This window comes from Oratosquilla oratoria, chromosome 32 (genome assembly GCF_046742065.1).
Source record: "Oratosquilla oratoria isolate Oo_2021 chromosome 32, ASM4674206v1, whole genome shotgun sequence".
Taxonomy (NCBI): Eukaryota; Metazoa; Arthropoda; class Malacostraca; order Stomatopoda; family Squillidae; genus Oratosquilla; species Oratosquilla oratoria.
The window spans coordinates 9,203,565-9,220,811 of NC_134808.1; the positions used below are offsets into that span (position 1 = coordinate 9,203,565).

Sequence of the window (17,247 nt, forward strand, 5' to 3'; positions counted from 1 at the left end):
CAATACATGAATGTAAAAATAGTTTAGATAAAACGAGATATGAAAACAGGACACCACGAGCATAGCTCCCCTTCCCGTAAAATACAACTAGGTAAATACACACACATATGAGCAAAGACTATCCAAACTGAACCTACCAACACTGGAACAAAGAAGAGAAAGAGGAGATTGGCTGACTATCTACAGAATAATGAAAGGAATGGAAGTTTTAGACAGGAACGACCTGTTAGTGTGGGACAACGGTAAAACAAGAGGACACGGAAAAAAATTAAAAAAAGATAGCTATAGAAAAAACTTGAGAAGGAACAGTTTCCCACACAGAACAATTAATACATGGAACAAATTAGACAACAAAACAGTATGTGCAAACACTATACAAGATTTTAAGGTAAAACTTGATGCGGAGAGATACAAAGACGGGTCACCACGAGCATAGCTCCCCTCCCGTATATTACAACTAGGTAAATACACACGCACGCACACATACACACACATATACATACGGTTCTCAGTATTTAATATGGAAAGTCAGCATGTGCGGATTTGGTCATGCGCGGTAATTTCAGGAACCTAACCCCTGCGTTATTTGAGGGACTCCTGTACATTTGCCATTTGCTTATTTTCTTGTCTCTTTTCCATTTCTTCCAAGCTTTGTCTCTATTATCCTTAGCTTCATTACACCTTTTGTTGTACCAGCTTTTCATGTATGTTCTTTCCATTTTTTGTTGTGGTACGTATCTATTTACTCCCTCATTATAAATATCTTTTAGTATATTCCATTTCTTTTCCATCCCTGTTTCTTCATTTATTTGTTTTGTTGTATAGTCTTCCTATTCTATGTTTATCATTTTTGCTTTGATCCATTTGCTCTTTCAACTCCAATTCTATTAGTACATGGTCACTCTTTCCTATCGGAGTTTTGTAATCAATTTTATCAACAATCTCAGGCTCTGTCATAAGTATTAAGTCCAAATTTGAAGGTTCTTCACTACCTCTATGTCTAGTATTTTCCCTAATCCACTGGGTCATTGTGTATTTGATGGTCATGTCGAGCAGGACGTTGCCCCAGAGTTCCTCTCCACCCTTCACTGTCATTTCTTCCCAACATATTTTTTAATTAAAGTCACCTATAATTACTGTATTTCCTCTGTCTTTCAGGATATTAGTTAATTCATATTTTGTTCCTTCTAATAATTTGGAATGATCAATTTCTGTGTTTTGGGGGGCACATACACCACTACCAATTTTTCTACTCTTCATATGTTTGTTTTCAATTTGTATCATAATTGATTCTACATTATTTTTTCCTTCAGTTATTTTTGTTACATTTAAATCTTTATTAGTCAAAATTAAAACTCTGCCACCCTGTTTATCCTTCCTATTCTTTGTCCAGCAGTTGTATAAACCTTGTCCCACAGTGTTGGGTGGTAGAGTATACTTTAATTTAGTTTCCACTATTCCCATTATGTCTGGTTTTTCTAAGGCCAGGTAATCGTTTAATTCATTCATTCCTGAGGTTATTCCATCTATATTAGTATAAGCTATTTTTAATTTCCTTTCTCCTCGTCTTTTTCTGTCTTCTTTGTTTCCATTTTCCTTATATACCATTTTCTCAGCCTCAGGTCCACCACTCTCAAAAAATTTGTTTTTTTTTCAGTTTCAGTTCTTTTTTCATTTTTTTCGTTTGCTTCGTTTCTAAGTTCTTTTTCTTTCTCTTTTTCTTCCTCACTCATTTCTTTTTTTATCCATATATTTTTGTAATGTTCACTATTTGCTAATTTCGTTGTTCTGGATAGTATTTCCTCTACAATTGTTTGAGATCTAAGCTTTACTTTCAGTGGCCTGTATTGTTTTTCTTTAGAGTATCTGCCCATCCTATGGGTTTCCTCGATTTCCCTATCCAAGCCTAATTCTTTCAGAATTTCCTTAGCAATTTCTTTCCCTTCCTTTTCCCTCTAATATCTAGGTACATCATGCTTCTCTTTAATGCCATAGATTACAATGCATATTTTTTTTATCCACTGTGTCTCTAAGTTACCTTTTTCTTTAATTACTTGGATCACCGTTTCCTTAGTATTTTCTTTGACTTGTTGCTCCATTATTTCTTTATGGGATACTTTTTGACATTCCTGTTCAATTTTCCACTGCTTCTTTATTTCGTGTAAGTCAATTTTTTTTTTTTTCTTCCACCTTTTCAGTCACTTCTTGAGTTTGATTTATTATTTCCTTTTTTAATGCTTCATTTCTATTTATGTCTTCACTTTTTAACACTTCATTTTCTCCCTTTAATTTATTTAATTCCTTTTTTAACTCATCTATCTCCCTATTATTCTCCTCGTTGGCTTTCCTTAGCATGGATACTTCTTTTTACATTATTTTGTACTCATTTTTGAGCTCTATTAATTCATCCAAAATGTCACTCATAGCTCTATTTCTCATTATATTTCTATATTTTGGTTCTCTATCCATTTCTAATCCTCTATGCATGATATTTCCTTCCCCTTCAAACTCAGAAAAGAAACCTCTTTCAAACCTTTGGTATTCCCTTGGTGTCTGGTATAGACAGGTCTTAACACCGACTGGAGTCTTGATTCTGCTTTCTTCAAAGCATCTCTTCATGATGATAGCAAATACAGTGTTTCGGAAGAAAGTCAAGCATAAGTACACATGGGAGAGGGTGGTGGAAGGAAGGGTGGTAGATAGAGCGTTGATGAATTATGTAGTGGTAAATAGGATTATGATAGGAAGAGTTAAGGATGTACATGTACTAAGGGGAGAGGGTGGGGGAATATCAGATCATTTTTTGGAGGCAGGTAAGTTGAGAGTGGAGGATAGATGGAGGAAGAGGAAAGGGACAAAAGGTAGGGAGGTGCTTAGAGTGAACTCTTTAAATGGAGAGGAAAAGGAGAAGGAGTACAAGAAGAAGCTGAAGGAGGAGTGGGAGGGAGTGAAGGATAGAGTAGAGCTAGGTGTGGAGGAATGGGGATGGTTCAAGGAGGGAGTCATAAAGTGTGCAAAGATGGTGTGTGGAACAAGGAGGGCGGGAGGAAATAGAAGGAAGGGTAGTGAATGGTGGGATGAGGAGACAAAGAAAGTTGTAGAAGAGAAGAAGCGAGCTTTCATAGATTGGTTACAAAATAGGACAAGGGAGTCATATGAGAGGTACAAAGAAAAAAACATACATACATACATACATATACCAAGGCTTCTTCCCCCTTACAAGGGAGGTAGCCAAAAAGAAAAAGGCATAAAATCATTCCCACCCATTCCATCCCTGAATACACTCCACACCCCTCCACCCTCCCTCTTATCTCAGCACCTCCTGAATGACAGGTCATCCCTGCACTTTGTTCACTGCCCTGGGTCAGAAGCAGTGTCGCAAGACACAGCACATCCACAGCAAGGCCGCTTCATTAAATCGGCGACCCCCCCCTCTCCGTCCCCCCATAGCATAAAATGAGAGGATGGGGAGAAATCCCTTCGGGCTGCGTCAAATTTTGCTCACACATACTACCTCACCCCCCACCCATTCCACCTCATGCAATCACATCATCATCCATATACAACCATTCTCCATTCACCCCTGTCTTCTGTCCTCTCCCGTCCTTCCTCAACTGACATTCCCCTCTTCCCCAAAGCCCCCTTCACCACATCCATCCACCTCATCCTAGGACGTCCCCTCATGTTCACTCCCTCCACATCTGCCTTCCATACCTCTTTTACTAGTCTTTCTTCACTCATTCTTTCCATGTGTCCAAACCATCCTAATATTCTTTCATCAACCCTATCTCCCAGCTCCTTTTCCACCCCTGTTCTCCTCCTCACCTCCTCATTTCTCACTCTATCTAGCCTAGTAACCCCCATCATACTTCTCAGACACCTCATCTCAAACACATTCAAACTCCTTCTCTCTTCCTCTCTTATGTTCCATGTTTCTGCCACATACAGTGCTGTTGGCACAATCACTCCTTCATACAGTCTCCTTAGCACCCATTCCCAAATGTCTACTCCTCATTACACTCAATAATTCACCAAGGCATTTACTCGCTTCTCTCAATCTACATTCTATCTCCACTTTCACTCCACCTTTCCCTGCCACATTTGCACCCAAGTATCTAAAACTATCCACTTCCTCCAGTCGCTCTCCCTTAATGCTCACTTCCAGTCTACTGCCACTTTCACCCTTTGTACATCTCATCACCTTACTTTTACCCACATTTATCTTTAGCTTTCTTCTATCACATACTCTCCCAAACTCTGCCACCAACTTCCTCAATCCCTCCTCCGATCCTGCCACAAGCGCAGTGTCGTCTACAAACAACAGCTGGCTCACCTCCCACTTTTCTCCATTTTCTTTAACCATCTCCAATCCCTGACCCACTACCCTTGCATTTACCTCTCGCACTACCCCATCCATGTATAAGTTGAACAGCCAGGGCGACATAACGCTTCCCTAACGAAGTCCCACCTTTACCTCGAACCACTCACTCTCTCCTTTTCCAATCCTGACACAAGCTCTACTACTCTCATAAAAACTCTTGACAGCTCCCAGAAGCTTTCCTCCTATCCCGTATATCTGCAGTACCTCCCACAGTGCCTTCCTGTCTACCTTATCATAAGCCTTTTCCAGATCCATAAAAGCCAAAAAAACATCCTTCCCCTTTCCTATAGCTTTCTCACATATGTCTTACCACAAAAATCTGATCTACACGACCTCTACCTGTCCTAAATCCACACTGTTCCTCACCAATTACTCCTTCTCTTCCTCTCCTAATCCTCTCAATCAAGATCCTCCCATAAGCCTTCCCAACTACACTTAACAAGCTAATCCCTCTGAAACTACTACATTTACACTTGTCCCCTTTTCCCTTGTAAAGAGGAACTATACAGGCACTCCTCCAGTCCTCCGGCACTCTACCCTCTCTCCTGCAAACATTAAATAACCTCACCAACCAGTCCACCATCACTGTACCTTCCTTTTTCAGACATTCTGCATGGCATCCATTCAGACCAGGTGCCTTACCTGCTTTCATCATCTTAACAACTGCCTTCACTTCATCCTTCCTTATTTCTCCTCCATTTTCCTTGCTCATCACTCTTTTTCTTCGCATTTCCTACTGCAGCTATCTTTCCTTCCCTATCCTCCTTCACATTTAGCAACTCCCTAAAATATTCTGCACATCTTTCCCTTACTGCCTTCTCTTCCATTATCATCTCTCCATCTGCACCTTTTACCTTTTCTTCTCTACTTGATTCGCCTCCTCTTCCTCTCTTAATTTCTTTCCAAAACATCTTTATTACTTTCAAAATTTTCTGTCAAACTCTTACCCCATTTCACATCTGCTCTCCTCTTTACAACCTTTACCTTTTGCTTTACTTCTCTTTTCTTTTCTTTGTACCTTTCATATGACTCCCTCGTCCTATTTTGTAACCAATCTGTGAAAGCTCGTTTCTTCTCTTCTACAACCTTCTTTGTTTCCTCATCCCACCCTTCACTACCCTTTCTTCTATTTCCCCCTGTCCTTCTTGTTCCTCACACCATCTTTGCACACTTTATGACTCCCTCCTTGAACCATCCCCATTCCTCCTCCACACCTACCTCTACTCTATCCTTTACTCCCTCCCACTCCTCCTTCAGCTTCTTTCTGTACTTCTTCTCCTTTTCCTTTTCATTTAAAGAGTTCACTCTAAGTACCTCCCTACCTTTTGTCCCTTTCCTCTTTCTCCATCTATCCTCCATTCTCAATTTACCTTCCACCAGAAAATGATCTGATATTCCCCCACCCTCTCCCCTTAGCACATGTACATCCTTAACTCTTCCTATCATAATCGTATTTACCACTACATAATCCATTAGCACTCTATCTACCACTCTTCCCTCCACCACCCTCTCCCTTGTGTACTTATGCTTGACTTTCTTCAGAAACAATATATTTGCTATCATCAACTCTCTTTCTAGACACATTTCCACCATCAACTCTCCACTACGATTCTTTCCTGAAACTCCACATTTCCCAACCACTCCATTGATTGGACCATTTCCTACCCTAGCATTAAGGTCTCCCAGTACTATTACATTGACATTTCTTCCTAAATCCTCTATACATTCATTTAAATCTATCCAAAAGGCCTCCCTTTCTTCTACACTCTTCTCACTGCCAGGCCCATATGCACTTACAAAGACCCACATCTCCTTTCCCAGTTTCACCTTCATCCACATTATCCTTGAGGAAACCTCCTTCCACTCCACTACCCATTTACCCATCTCTTCACTTACTAGAATAGCCACCCCTTCCCTCCCTCGCCCTCTCTTCACTCCTAATAACTTCCCACTTACACTCCCAAACTTACACTCACCCTTCCCTTTCAACTTAGTTTCACTCAAAGCCAACACATCCATCTTTCTTCTCACAAACATACTACCTATCTCTTCCCTTTTACTCTCATCTGTACCACATCCACGCACATTAAAAGACCCAAACCTTAGGGTGCTGGTCCGACAACTTCCAGACCCTCTTATGCCTTCTCTTTTTCTTTTAGGAATATCCCCTGTGGGGCTACAAGGAGAAGGATACCTAGTCCCAATCCCCGTCCCTTTCTTGTCGCCTCTTACGATCCAAATGGGAATACTTGGTGGCAGTATTCTTTTCCCCCACCACAGGGAATTCCACCATCACAGAAAAAGAATACTCAGAGAAATGGTACAGGACAGCAACAAGGGGTTGGAGGACAGCATAACGGAGGGACAGTCGTAGTATAATAGTGTCATCATTTCTCTATGAACAGAGTTTTCCTCTATCATAGACAAAATGATGTGTGGCTCTGGTCCGTAGGGGCGCCCCATATAGACCCTAAAGTATCAACTGCATGCTACTTTGCCACAATAACAAGCAGCCAATACCCCAGACGGGGTATTGGCTGAGAAGTAAAGCAAAAGGTAAAGGAGGCAAGGAGGAGAGCAGATGTGAAATGGGTTAAGAGTATGACAGAAAATTTTGAAAATAATAAAAAGATGTTTTGGAAAGAAAATAAGAGAGGAAGAGGAGGCGAATCAAGTAGAGAAGAAAAGGTAATGGAAGAGAAGACAGTAAGGGGAAGATGGGCAGAATATCTTAGGGAGTTGCTAAATGTGAAAAAGGATAGGGAGGGAAAGATAGTTGCAGTGGGAAATGCTAAGAAAATGACTGTGATGAGTGAGGAAAATGGAGGAGAAATAAGGAAGGATGAAGTGAAGGCAGTTGTTAAGATGATGAAAGCAGGCAAGGCACCTGGTCTGAATGGATGCCATGCAGAATGTCTTAAAAAAGGAGGTACAGTGATGGTGGACTGGCTGGTGAGGTTATTTAATGTTTGCTGGAGAGAGGGTAGAGTCCCGGAGGACTGGAGGAGTGCCTGTATAGTTCCACTTTACAAGGGAAAAGGGGACAAGTGTGAATGTAGTAGTTTCAGAGGGATTAGCTTGTTAAGTGTAGTTGGGAAGGCTTATGGGAGGATCTTGATTGAGAGGATTAGGAGAGGAATAGAGGGAGTAATTGGTGAGGAACAGTGTGGATTTAGGATGGGTAGAGGTTGTGTAGATCAGATTTTTGTGGTAAGACAGATATGTGAGAAAGCTATAGGAAAGGGGAAGGATGGTTTTCGGGCCTTTATGGATCTGGAAAAGGCTTATGACAGGGTAGACAGAAAGGCACTGTGGTAGGTTTTGCGGATATACAGTACGAGATAGGAGGAAAATTTCTAAGAGCTGTCAAGAGTTTTTATGATAGTAGTAGAGCTTGTGTCAGGATTAGAAATGGAGAGAGAGAGTGGTTCGAGGTAAAGGTGGGACTTCGTCAGGGATGCATTATGTCGCCCTGGCTGTTCAACTTATACATGGATGGGGTAGTGCGAGAGGTAAATGCAAGGGTAGTGGGTCAGGGATTGGAGATGGTTAAAGAAAATGGAGAAAAGTGGGAGGTGAGCCACCTGTTGTTTGCGGACGACACTGCGCTTGTGGCAGGATCAGAGGAGGGATTGAGGAAGTTGGTGACAGAGTTTGGGAGAGTGTGTGATAGAAGAAAGCTGAAGATTAATGTTGGTAAAAGTAAGGTGATGAGATGTACAAGGGGTGAAAGTGGCAGTCTGGAAGTGAGCATATACCACTTCCATACGGTGACGCCTACGTAGGCAGCATGAGGAGCAAGTGGGTACACGATGATGCTGACGTCAGCATCTTGATTATATTTATTGTAATCGTACCTACATAACCTCAATTCTCTCTAAACTGGCTTCATAATATTTTCTATGGTTATCAAAATTCACGGGTGAAAGAGAACGAACAATTGAGCACCGACTTTATTTTTTATAATGTTTTTATTATGACGCAACATCACAATTCAGGCAGCTAATGCATGCTGCCAGACGTGCGATGTGCCCCGGAGTGAAGAGGTTAAGGGAGAGCGACTGGAGGAAGTGGATAGTTTTAGATACTTGGGTGCAAATGTGGCAGGAAAAGGTGGAGTGAAGGGGGAGGTAGAATGTAGATTGAGAGAAGCGAGTAAATGCCTTGGTGGATTGAAGAGTGTAATGAGGAATAGACATTTGGGAATGGATGCTAAGAGGAGACGATATGAAGGAGTAATTGTGCCAACAGCACTGTATGGGGCAGAAACATGGAACATAAGAGAAGAAGAGATAAGGAGTTTGAATGTGTTTGAGATGAGGTGTCTGAGAAGTATGATGGGGGTTACTAGGCTAGATAGAGTGAGAAATGAGGAGGTGAGGAGGAGAACTGGGGGGTGGAAAGGGAACTGGGAGATCGGGTTGATGAAAGAGTATTAGGATGGTTTGGACACATGGAAAGAATGAGTGAAGAAAGACTAGTAAAAGAGGTATGAAAGGCAGATGTGCAGAGAGTGAACATGAAGGGACGTCCTAGGATGAGGTGGATGGATGGGGTGAAGGGGGCTTTGGGGAAGAGGGGAATGTCTGTTGAGGAAGGACGAGAGAGGACAGAAGACAGGGGTGAATGGAGAATGGTTGTATATGGATGATGATGTGATGCAGGAGGTGGAATGGGCGGGGGGATGGGGAGTGAGGTAGTACGTGTGAGCAAATTTTGACGCAGCCCGAAGGGATTTCTCCCCGTCTTCTCCTTTTATGCATGGGAGGATGGAGAGGGGGGTCGCCGATTTAATGAAGCGGCCTTGCTGTGGATGTGCTGTCTTGCGACACTGCTTCTGACCCAGGGCAGTGGACAAAGTGCAGGGATGACCTGTCATCCAGGAGGTGCTAAGATGAGAGGGAGAGTGGAGGGGTGTGGAGTGTATTCAGGGATGGAATGGGTGGGAATAATTTTATGTCTTTTCCTTTTTGGCTACCTCCCTTGTAAGGGGGAAAAAGCCTTGGTATATGTACCGTATATTTCCACGTATAAGACGACCCTAAAATCCAAAAATTCACCCCTTAAAATTGGTGGGCGTCTTATACTACCATTATAGAAATCAGACCTTGAATTCTACGTGAGATGACTTGGTAGGCTAGCCTGCCGATAACCACCAATACACAGGAAATGATTCACATTATGATAAGAACAGGTAATAAAGGTAATTAAACCATATTTAACTTATATATTATTGGCATATCTTTATAGTAAATGGCAATTGTTAATAAATTCGAGAAATAATTCTATATTAATGAAATTACGGTACTTTTAACTACTCTATGTAAACACATTTAACACAGCTGAAAAGAATATAAACATCGAGCACTGGTTGCGTTCATAGCAACCTTTTTCTTTCGCTAACTTTTCAGTAATTTTTAAGACTGAAAATAACAATTTTGGATTACAGTACATAAAACGTTTATCAATAAAAAAGTATATTACAGTAGTTGAACCAGGAGCGTAAACAAATCATTTTTGTCAGTTGACGTGTGTTCTCAGAAATCATGATACATGATTTGCTTTGTTATTTCATTTATTTTGAATTTATAAGGATACAGTAAGTAATTTATCTGGTATAAGGATACAGTTAAGTAATGAGAAAAAAAAAGAGAAAAAGCGGAAAAACAGCTGATAAACATAATCAAAACAATTCTTTTTGTACGGTAGGTTTGATATACTGATGCTTTTGTAATTTAGCAGTCGTCTTATACTACCGATATGAGATAAATTCATAAAAATTTGCTCTAATTTTGTACCTCGTCTTATACAAAGGTCGTCTTATACATGGAAATATATGGTATGTATGTATCTCTTCATGGTTTCTTTGTCTCTTGGTGTTCCATTGCTTTTTTCCATTATGAAAAATAGTAATACATACATACATACATATACCAAAGGCTTTTTCCCCCTACATGGGGGGTAGCCAACAAGAAAAAGGCATAGAAACTACTCCCACCCTCTCCATTTCCTATATATTCCACTCCCCTCAACCCTCCTCCCATCTTGGCACCTCCTGGATGACTGGTCATCCCTGCATCCTGTCCACTGCCCTGGGTCAGAAGCACAGCACAGCACATCCACATCCACTCCCCCTCATGCATCACAGCATCATCTATAAACAACCCCTTTCCATTCACCACTATCTTCTGTCCTCTCCCATCCTTCCTCCACAGACATTCCTCTCTTTTGTAATGCCCCTTTCACCCCATCCATCCATCTCATCCTAGGACGCCCCCTCATATTCACTCCTTCCACCTCTGCCTTCCACTTCTTTTACTAATCTTTCTTCACTCATTCTTTCCATGTGTCCAAACCATCCTAATACTCTTTCATCAACCCTATCTCCCAGTTCCCTTTCCACCCCTGTTCTCCTCCTCGCCTCCTCATTTCTCACTCTATCTAGCCTAGTAACCCCTATCATACTTCTCAGACATTTCATCTCAAACACATTCAAGCTCCTTCTCTCTTCCTCTCTTATGTTCCATGTTTCTGCCCCATACAATGCTGTTGGCACAATCACTCCTTCATATAACCTCCTCTTAGCATTCATTCCCAGATGTCTATTTCTCATTACACTTTTCAATCCACCATGGCATTTACTTGCCTCTCTCAATCTACATTCTACCTCCACCCCCACTCCCTTTCCTGCCACATTCGCACCCAAGTATCTAAAACTATCCACTTCCTCCAGTCCTTCACCCTTAATGCTCACTTCCAGCCTGCTGTCACTCTCTCCCCTTGTACATCTCATCACCTTACTTTTGCCCACATTTATCTTCAGCTTCCTTCTTTCACACACCTTCTCAAACTCTGTAACTAACTTCCTCAATCCCTCCTCTGATCCTGCTACAAGTGCAGTGTTGTCAGCAAACAACTGGATCACCTCCCACTTTTCTCCATTTTCTTTAATCATCTCCAACCCCTGCCCCACTACCTTTGCATTCACCTCTCGCACCACCCCTTCCATTTAAAGATTGAACAGCCAGGGCGACATAACACATCCCTGACGAAGTCCCACCTTTACCTCAAACCATTCACTCTCTCCATTTCTAATCTTAACACAAGCTCTACTACTCTCATAAAAACTCTTGACTGCTCTTAACAGCTTTCCTCCTATCCCATACATCTGCAGTACCTCCCACAGTGCCTTCCTGTTTACCCTGTCATAAGCCTTTTCCAAATACATAAAAGCCCAAAAAACATCCTTACCTTTTCCTATAGCTTTCTCACATATCTGTCTTACCACAAAAATCTGATCTACTCAACCCCTACCTGTCCTAAACCCACAGTTCCTCACCAATTACTCCCTCTGTTCCTCTCCTAATCCTCTCAATCAAGACCCTCCCATAATCCCTCTGTAACTACTACACTCACACTTGTCCCCCTTTCCCTTGTAAAGTGAAACTATACAGCCACTCCTTCAGTCCTCCGGCACTCTACCCTCTCTCTAACAAACATTAAACAACCTCACCAGCCACCCCACCATCACTGTACCTCCTTTCTTCAGACATTCTGCATGGCATCCATTCTTACCAGGTGCCTTACCTGCCCTCATCATCTTAACAGCTGCTTTCACTTCATCCTTCCCTATTTCTCCTCCATTTTCCTCACTCATCACTCTCATTTTCTTAGCGCTTCCCACTGCAACTACCATTCCCTCCCTATCCTCCTTCACATTTTGCAACTCCATAAAATACTCTGCCCATCTTCCTCTCACTGCCTTCTCTTCCATTATCATCTCTCCATCTGCACCTTTTACCTTTTCTTCTCTACTTGATTTGCCTCCTTTTTGTCTTTTAATTTCCTTTCAAAATTTTCTGTCATACTCTTACCCCATTTCACATCTGCTCTCCTCTTTGCTTCCTTTATCTTATGCTTAGCTTCCCTTCTCTTTACTTTGTACCTCTCATACGATTCCCTCGTCCTAATTTGTAGCCAATCTATGAATGCCTACTTCTTCTCTTGGTCACATTTCTTTGCTTCCTCATCCCACCACTCACTACCCTTCCTTCTTTTTCCTCCCGCCCTCCTTGTTCCACACACCATCTTTACACACCTTATGACTCCCTCCTTGAACCATCCCCATTCCTCCTCCAGTCCTAGTTCTACTCTATCCTTTACTCCCTCTTTCAGCTTTTTCTTATACTCACTCTCCTTTTTTTCCTCATTTAAGCAGTACCTCCTTACCTTCTGCCCTTTTTCTCTTTCTCCACCTATTCTCCACTCTCATTTTACCTTCCACCAGGAAATGATCTGATATTCCCCCACTCTCTCCCCTTAGAACATGTACACATTTAACTCTTCCTACTATACTCCTGGTCACCCCTATATAGTCTATTAACACTATCTGCCACCCTTCCATCCACCACCCTCTCCCATGTGTACTTATGCTTGACTTTCTTCCTAAACACTGTATTTGCTATCATCAACTCTCTTTCAAGACACATCTCCACCATCATTACTCCACTACGATTTTTACCTGGAACTCCATACTTCCCAATAACTCCGTCTATTGGTTCATTTCCTACCCTAGCATTAACACCTACCATACGGTGCCGCACACGTAGGCGGCATGAGGAGCAAGTGGATTCGCGATGCTGCCATATCGGCATCTGATTATATTTATTGTAGTCGCCCCTGTGTTTTTACATTCTCTCTAATATGCCCTTAATCCCATTCTCTGTGATTTTCAAAATTCACGGGTGAAAGAGAGAACGATCGATATAAGCGGTGACTATATTTTATGATGTGAGCGACACGTCGTACAGCTGGCATTGGCTGCTGCCCGCGAGATTTAAGTCCCGTAGTGAAGTAGTTAAGGTCTCCCAATACAACTACACTGACATTTCTCCCTAATTCCTCTATGCACTCATTTATATCTACCCAAAAAACCTTCCTTTCCTCTATGCTCTTCTCACTACCAGGTCCATACGCACTTACAGAAACCCACATCTCCCTTCCCAGCTTCACCTTCACCCACATCAACCTTGATGAAACCTCCTTCCACTCCAATACCCACTTACTTATCTCTTCACTTACTAGTATAGCCACCCCTTCTCTTCCTCGTCCCCTCTTCACTCCTGAGTACCTCCCAGCTACACTCCCAAACTCACAATTGCCCTTTCCTTTCATTTTAGTTTCACTCAATGCCAGCACATCCATCTTTCTTCTCACAAACATACTGCCTATCCCTTCCCTTTTACTTTCATCTGTACCACATCCACGCACATTAAAAGACCCAAACCTTAGGGTACTGGTTGGAAAACTCCCAGACCCTCTTATGCCTTTTCGTTTCTTTTTAGGAATGTCCCCTTTCAGGGCTACAGGTAGTAGGACTCCTAATCCCATCTCCGTCCCATTTTTTTTCGTCTTTTATGACAAGTGGAAAGACTTGGTGGTAGCATTCTCTTCCCCCACCACAGGGTCGGTGAAAACAGAAAATGAATACTCAGAGAAATGATACAGGACAGCAACAAGAGGTTGGGGGACAGCATAATGGAGGGACAGTCATAGTATAAAAGTGTCATCATTTCCCTATGAACAGAGTTTTCCTCTATCATAGACAAAATTATGTGTGGCTCTGGTCCATAGGGGCGCCTCATATAGACCCTAAAGTATCAACTGCATGCTACTTTGCCACGATAACATGCAGGCAATACCCCCCCAAAAAAAAAAAGATAAAATGGAGATACAAAGACGTTTATATTTTGGTCTCAACAAGTTTTCGCTTTCACTACACCGTATCTATATAAACAACTAGGTCCGCTTTGCAATCGTTCGCTTGTGAATTGCTAGCTAGCGGCTCAGAGCGTTCATCCTGCTTTGACCCAGTCTGTTGTGTGTGTGAGTCAGAGGTCATGCCCCTACCCTGTGCCAGGCCCCCAGCTTACACCTGAAGGCAGAATGTACTTAGCTCTGGTCGTGTGCAGACCTACGAAATAAACTCCCGTGATATTCAATGTTTCACTTAACCACATATTTGGGGCAATTTGAATCTGTGGTCAGGCCAATTCTATTGGTGGCCTGAAAGCAGTCATGCTAATTTGTCTTGCAAATGTAAAAAATGTATATGAACTATTAACCCCTTCCATACAGTGCCGCATACGTAGGCGGCATGAGGAGCAAGTGGATACGCGAGGCTGCCATATCGGCCTCTTGATTATATTTATTGTAATTGCCCCTGCGTAATGACATACTCTCTAAACTGTCTTCATCACATTTTCTATGGTTATCAAAATTCACGGGTGAAAGAGAGAACAATCGATATAAGCGGTGACTATATTTTATGATGTGAGTATTATTACGACACATCGTATGTCTGACAGCTAATGCTGCCCGCGAGATTTTGGCCCGGAGTGAACAGGTTAAGTACCGTATTTTTCGGACCATAAGGCGTGGGCAAAATCCTTAAAATCGGCCAAAATCAGGTGGTGCGCCTTATCGTGCGGTGCGCCTTATGTGTGGCTTCAGTGCAAAAAAAAAAATGCCTCGGATAGTGACGTACTATTTTGACACGTTTCGTAGCTCGCCTGACGACGGCGACAGTGCATAGGCTTAACAAAAGTTACAACCAAGTTATAACCAAGGTGCATGTATCTTGACAAGAAAATTGCGAAAACTTCGACAGTTTTCGGATCCATGCCACCGCATTCATTCACGCTATCATGGCTATGACATGATAGCGTCCACAACACAGACAGCCATTTTGCATTGGTCTAGTCTCGCTTCACTCAGACTGTAGTTATTTGGGTATTTTTTTAGTTTCGATCATGGGCGCAATATAGCAATATAAGATTAATTATTAATTTTGTAAATTAAAATGTATCAACGTAATATGCTAGTGAAAGAAGTCGGTAGCATAGGATCGGGACACCAACGTCTCTAACGATGACGACAACGAGGACGAGCCGGATGACATTTAATTTGCAGGTAATGATTTATTAAACACAGGTTAGATTAGGTTAGACGAATTTATCACCCTTTCATTTCTTCGACGTCGGCATCTATCATAACAAACATGGCGTAGTTCCTCCTTGGGGATCGGTGCCATCTGCGTAGAGCTGATGGCCAGGGGTGGTTGCTGCTGATTGGCCCCCAGCTCTTGGGGTTGGGGGGTGGTCCCACTTCTCTGCACCCCCTCTAAAGTCATTGAACGCCTAATACTTAAACTTGTCACACCATATATTCCCCTTGCTGACTCACAACACGGCTTTAGGCCACTACACTCCACAAACACTCTTCTGACAAACCTCACACAAAGAATTTTTGATGGCATCAATTCAGATAGGCCCCACCACAGAACACTTCTTATAACATTGGACATTAGTAAAGCTTTTGATGCTATCCCCCGCCACAACCTAACAAATAAAATATATAACACAGACATGCACAATAACACCAAAAGATGGCTGGCCAATTATCTGGCAGGCAGGAATGCTCATGTGTCATATAATGGCCAATCATCGCACATCAGAAACATTAAGAACGGAGTACCACAGGGCTCAGTTCTATCCCCCACATTATTTAATCTATACATGCATGACTTACCCACGCCAGACACCTCAGAAATACAAATTTCTTCCTACGCAGACGACATAACAATCACATGCACACATCGTAACACAGACAAAGCTGCAGAAATAATCCAGCCTTACCTTGACACACTCAACACATGGTTCATCACAAACAGACTCAAAATAGCTCCAACCAAATCTACAGCAACACTTCTCACCAACTGGACAAAAGAACACAAATACATACCTCATCTCTACATCAACAACACTCTAATACCACACACAAACACACCGAAAATTCTTGGTGTAACATACGATACATCCATATCTTTCAAACAACACCTCACAAACATAAAAAACAAATGCACACCTAGACTTAACGCACTTAAGTCAATCACAGGAACAACATTTGGACAAAACAAAGAAACTAATATAACAATATACAAACAATGCATACGCTCAGTGATGAATTATGCGAGTCCTGCATGGGCTCCTAATCTCAGTGAGACACCACACACCACAACACCCTTCAAATCATACAAAACAAAGCCCTAAAAACAATTACAGGCTGCACAAATACATCACCTACAGACCATTTACACCATGAAACAAAAGTCCTCAAAGTCAAGGACCACCTCGACATGAGAGGCACACAAACACTTGCTGCAGCCACCACAAACACATCACACCCGCTACACTACATAGCAGAACACCCACACACACCAAGAAACATTAAAACTACACCCAAAGACCTTTATTACGCACAGATACTCTCTTCTCTTCCTCCACAACCACCAAATACCAGCCTCCGGAAACATATTCATAATCATATCACTCACCGCTCCATTAACACACTGAAAGACAACACACTGCTGCATGCCAGACCCCCTGATATCCACCCTTCTGAATCCTCTCTCCCACGAAAGGACAGAGTCCACTTGGCCAGACTGCGATGCGGTCACCACCCAGCACTTCTAAGCTACCAGAAGAGGCTGGACGACCGTGTTGTGAACAGCTGCCCAGGATGTAACACTTCACCCCATACCATACAACACATAATGGAAGACTGCATTATACACAATCATGCACGCAAACAACACAACATACACTCTATAAAGGATTTGTGGGAAAACCCAGTTTCGGCTGTGGCCTTCCTTGGGGAGACGGGACTGCTCGGACAGACAGTCTAGGGAACGACAACAACAACAACAACAAACATGGCGTACCATTCGTCCTACACGACTTTGTTACTTACGAAATACGTTTCAGCATTTTCTTTTCTTTTTTCCGCTCACAAAATTGCATATTACG

At 42.2% G+C, this 17,247-nt stretch overlaps 1 protein-coding gene across 5 annotated transcripts in view; it reads right to left on the minus strand.

The window, feature by feature from the left end:
• LOC143041758 (tudor domain-containing protein 7-like) overlaps positions 1-17,247 on the minus strand; it is a 566,748-nt gene that overhangs the window by 350,248 nt on the left and 199,253 nt on the right. The window lies entirely within an intron of this gene.